This window comes from Vitis vinifera, chromosome 11, assembly GCF_030704535.1.
Source record: "Vitis vinifera cultivar Pinot Noir 40024 chromosome 11, ASM3070453v1".
Classification (NCBI taxonomy): Eukaryota; Viridiplantae; Streptophyta; class Magnoliopsida; order Vitales; family Vitaceae; genus Vitis; species Vitis vinifera.
In genome coordinates this window covers 4,184,183-4,189,729 of record NC_081815.1, presented here as the reverse complement: position 1 = coordinate 4,189,729, position 5,547 = coordinate 4,184,183, and the positions used below count along the sequence as shown (strand labels likewise).

The window sequence follows — 5,547 nt, the reverse complement described above, 5'->3', positions numbered from 1 at the left end:
GGAAAGAAATGTTGATTGTGTGTCTCCCTTCCTACGCTAGAAATAATGAGTTTCATTAACATAAAACCTATTCGATAAGGAGTCTATTCCTAGGAGAAAACCTCAAAACTAGAATCTTTACTAAAAAATGATTATAATGAAATAAACAAACATGGATACAAACCGTTTACATGAAGAAATTGAAGTCAGAAAATGGGATAGGTTATAGCATATTCTGTTAACCGTAGCAGAAGCCAAATCAGCAAGTTGAACAAGAAGAAATAAGAAATTATTCTGCCAACTAGCGTTGTGTCCATAAATTAGTTTACAAACAATGGTATCTACATTGGTATTGATTGTGGTTACCGAGCTTCTGCTACTGAGAGTGTTACATAATTCAAGGAGCATTTTGGCTCTTCCATTTGTGAATCAGTGCCTTGAACACTTATTAGAGTACAAAAGGCCGGCTGCCTTGGAGTTGGTAAAATTGCTCTTTCATTGCTAAGAATTGAAACAACATCTGACATGGTCGGCCTATCTTCTGCACTTTCTTGGATGCATAAGAGACCCACCTGAACACATAGTGTGAGCTCACTCATCGAACATGAAATGGCCAATGTTGGATCCATCAACTCCATGCTTCGGCCATCTTTCCATAGATCCCAAGCCTTGACAAAATTTACAATCTAAAAGTTAATATATGACAATAAAATATATTCATAGACCTGGCCTACTGATTAATATATGACATAAAATACATTCACAACCCTGGCCTATGGTAATACTCACATGTCCTAGCAAGTTCAAAGTGCACTCTGATTGAGAAAATGCTACATTTCTCCTGCCACTCACAATCTCAAGCATAATAACTCCAAAGCTGAATACACCAGACTTTGTAGAGAAAAGTCCATGGACCGCATATTCAGGAGACATATAACCACTGATTCCAGAAGTTAGAAAAAATGTATTAGTTGTCTGAAGATGGTATAATACAGATATGTATATCCACAAACACACTGATATACTTGAATGCATGCACCATGTTCCTAGCTTGTGCTTGAAGAAATAGTGATCACTTACTATGTTCTTTTTTTAATAGGCAAAATAAATAGCAATCACTTACTATGTTCCGACAACTCTTTTTGTTTTTGCTTTAGATTCATTCTCTCCAAATATTCTTGCCAAGCCAAAATCTGATATTTTGGGGTTCATGTAACTATCCAACAATATGTTACTGGTTTTTAGATCCCGATGAATAATTCTTAACCTAGAGTACTTGTGAAGATAAAGAAGCCCTTGAGCAATTCCTTCAATGATGTGAAAGCATTTTGCCCAATCTAGTTGTTTTTTCTGGATCGGATCTGCATTAGTTATACATTCAAATTGCATGAAACTAGACAACAGATCAAAACGAAAAAAACATATATGTGTAGGCGAAGTGGAAAATAGTAACCTACCAAATAGAAAGGAATCCAAGCTTTTGTTGGGCATGTACTCATAAATCAACATTTTTTCTTCTTGATGAATGCAACAACCCAAAAGCCTGACAAGATTTCTGTGCTGGAGCTTTGAAATTAGTTGCACCTCATTCTTGAACTCCTCTAATCCTTGTCCAGAAGTACTAGAAAGTCTTTTCACTGCAAACTCATGCCCTCCTATATTACCCTGCCACAGCCATGAGGTGCTCATTATTTCTTTAAATCACAAAGACTTGACAATACTCTAATTTATTGTATATTGGTCTCAGTTATTTCAAAGATACCTTACCAATTCATTTTTGTTAGTTCTTGTTTAGTTAATTTCTTGCCTCTGATTCTTGGTCACTAATGCTAACATCTTATATCACCCTGCAAGGCTTTTGATATTCTTATTAAAGATGAAGCTATTCCAGAGGTTCTATCAAATCTTGCAGGTTTCATTTTTTTCCCCTCTATTTCTGCCTTTTTGTCTGTCAAAGTAGGCAATGAACTCATTCTTTGTATTAAATAACCATTCTGCATCATAAGATTAAATATACCTTAAAGACAGGTCCAAAACCACCCTCTCCAAGCCTATTTGCAAAGGAGAAGTTTTTAGTGGCAGTTGATATCCAAGAAAAATTGAGCAGTGGCAATTCATGATCCTCATTTATATCAAGTTGAAGGCCATTTGCATTTTGAACTCTGTCATTAGCTGCTAGATGAAGCCTCATGCACTTCTTTATGATGGTTTGGGACAAAATTGTTCCTGGATGAGACATACAACATTCATTACTTGTGTGGCAAAAATCTAAAGTTATGTTAACTAATATAGTCTGCAAAAATTACCTCCAGGGTTGTACTTTCTCCATAGTAAATAACAAAAGGAGACAAGAGTGAGAAATATCACTGAAACAACTGGAATTATGATAACTAGTAGCAGCCTCCTCATCCTTTGATCTGAAAAAAGAGATGGAAAAAAAATTAAATTTATTCTACATTGGAAAACTAAAAGAACAAGAAAGGTCAACAACACTTTCAGATCCTTACCAACTGCTTCATGATGGACAAAACATAAACAGTTCATGAAATGCTGAAAAATTGCAACTATAGTAATCATAATTAAAGTTAAAATCTGAAAATGCACCAAAATTTGGAAAGAAGAGAGAGATCATGGTTAAAATTTTAGCATGATGTTCTGGGCTGATAAGTAGAATAAGAGACCTATGAATTCCATACACTTAATGCCAACAACTTCATCCGAGATTCTCAAGTTATTAATATAAGTCCTATATTTCATATTAGACAGGGGAAGAAGTTTCAAACACTATATTTGTGGCAGGCTTCTCTTAACTATGTATACACGTTTTAAAGCCATAAAAGCCCATTGGGCCAAGAGTAGACAATATCTATATAGGAGCATGTAGATAGTTATCATCTCATATTGGTTAAGGGAAGAGTTGTATATATAGTGGGTTCCTCTTAACCATATAGAAGTGTTCTATAGTTGTGAAGCCCCATTCGGCCCAAAGTGGACAATATTTATACAGGAGGGAGCAAGTTGTTATAAATGGTGTTTGAATTGATTCCTAACATGGGTTAGAGATTCTAAGAGAGTGCTTTAAGTGTGCTGAGTGGCCTTGTGTATGCATTGAGGGGAGAGGAGAGGGGAAGGAGGTTGAAAGTGATATCTCACATCAAATAAGGAAAGAAGTTCCTAATACTATATAGCTAATGGGTTTCTCTTAACTATGTAAAGACATTTCAAAGTCATGAGAGCCCATTAGTCCCAGAATAGATAATATCTACATATGAGGGAGTGGGTCTTTATAAGAAGGCTTACTAGATAATATCTACATGTGAAGGGAGCGGATCTTTATAAGAAGGCTTCCCAGATTCTGTAGGGGCATAAATGGTGGCGTTGCCTTTTCCTGTGATGCTCATAAGATCCTTCTTATGCCCATAGTAAAGTCAACATCCAATTCCATCCTCAAGAAAAGAAGAAAATGCAGTACATAAACAATTGCTCTTGCACATTATCTCACAGTCGCTTGGCCCCAAACGGTCTGACCCACTTACAATCAATGAATTTGGCATTGACCCTCTAATGTCTGACAAAACATTCCCATCCTTGCACGACAAGGGCTTCAGTATCAAACACCCATTCAAGTTGATTGATGTGCCATTACACACTGAATTATCCACAATTGAAATCTCCCCATTCAACACTGTGTACTTGTCGATTTCCCCTGTGTAAGTTAGAACTTAGAACAAACCATGAAGAAATACTATTTCCTCTAGTATCAAACATAATATAAATCTCCTTGTTGTTTGACACATAGGTAAAAGTGTTATTATCTAATGAATTCTGCTGACCATTTGAAGAACCAATGTGTTGAAATGCACCGTCTCTACTCCACAGTGTGCACAGTGTCCTATTTTTGCCATCCAGGCCTATAGCAAAAGGTCCAGTAGTGGGGACAAACGGACTTAGCCAAGATACCAGAAACTGATGCCTAACATGATCTGTGTCCATGTCAAATGACCCCAGTTTCATGCCAGGCAGAAATGCATCACTTGGGAAATCAAAGCTCTGCCAGGCAATCTTTGCCCCCTCTGTAAGAACAAGATTTCCTGAATCAAGAAGCTTTGCACTTGACCACTAGTTGCAAGCATACCATAGTTCACAATTATGGGAATTTCCCTTTTATCCATCATCACCATGTTTCCATCGCTTCTGATATATAGTCAGTGAGGAACCCAGAAGGGGATTTTCACGGTTTGCCACCCAGACTGCCTTCTTGTTCCTGTCATTCTTGAACCAAATTCCTAAGTAGCCATAATTTGACTCACCAGATTTGAAGAAGCCTAACTCAAACACCTTACCAGCCGAGACTAATGTTTCTTTGTCCCTCAAATTCTCCCCAGGTTTAAGGGTTTCTAGCGCCTTAGACGAGCAAAAAAAGAAGTTACAGAGGATAACAAGCAAGACACAGTGAGTTAACAGCTTAGCTTCTTTCATGCTAGTCATTTCTCTGCTGCATGGAGGGATTCACGAAAAGGAACAGAAAAGAGTAGGAAAAACAATTGGTTACTAATAAAAGTGATGAAAGAAATTTGAAATCTTACATCTGCAATTTGAAGCTAATGAAAATGGCAAGTTATTAAACTCACAAGCAATTGGCATGACTTGGTCGAGTTCTGTTATTCTTCTGGTCTTCTTAAAACCAAAAGGAGGGAATAGGTCAAAAGGTTTGCATTTCTTTTTCTTTTCCTCCAATTTGTCGGCCACTGAGCCTAATTTCTTTTAAATTTGCACATAATTAGACAGATTTTTGCATATATATGTATGAAATAACACAAAATACAAGGATAAAAATTCAAAGATTTAGGAATGTTTACTGGTCTCCAAACGGCATGTGGGAGAGAACTAGTGGGTATGGAACAGATATTAATAGCTGACTTCCACTTATACATTTAAAAACCTCAACTAGCACTTAAAAAAACACTTCAAGTCAAAACTCTCTAATCAAAATCACCCTCCAAACATGCCCTTAATAGTTTCTAGGAACACTTATGGCATGTTGATAACCATGTAGAATGTATGCAACCATATGGAGTTTCTATACGTGTGAAGACCGGGTCAGTTTCAGTGATGCTTCTCCCATTGAAAAAGCACAATAAAAATTAAATGTGAGATCAAAACTATCTGTATGAAGCCATGGATCTCTGGACGAACCTTTTTCAATGTGAAATCACCGAGTTCCCATTGATGACTCCATATGATAAATATTTGAATGCCTGTAGGATTAGTCTTAACCTTTGTTTTCTTTTGTGTTTAAGGAACTAAATAAAGGTTGATATAGATGTAATTACATTTTGTATGTGCTGCAGTGATTTTTTGTTTTTATTTTTTATATAGAGGTTTTGAAATGCAACAAATGTCTTTCCTCTTCTGTCAAGTTCAATTTTCTTTAGTAATTAAAAAATCCAGGATTAACCCTTCGCCAAATCAGACCCGGGTACCATTCTGGAAAGGGAAACTCTTACAAAAAAAATCAATAAATCAATGTAACGTTGTAAGATCATAACTGGTTGAAGTGAGTTTATA

At 36.4% G+C, this 5,547-nt stretch overlaps 1 pseudogene; it reads right to left on the bottom strand.

Moving 5' to 3' along the window:
- Positions 1-203: 203 nt before the first annotated feature.
- LOC109121513 (receptor-like serine/threonine-protein kinase SD1-8) lies at positions 204-4,658 on the bottom strand (annotated as a pseudogene).
- Positions 4,659-5,547: the final 889 nt, after the last annotated feature.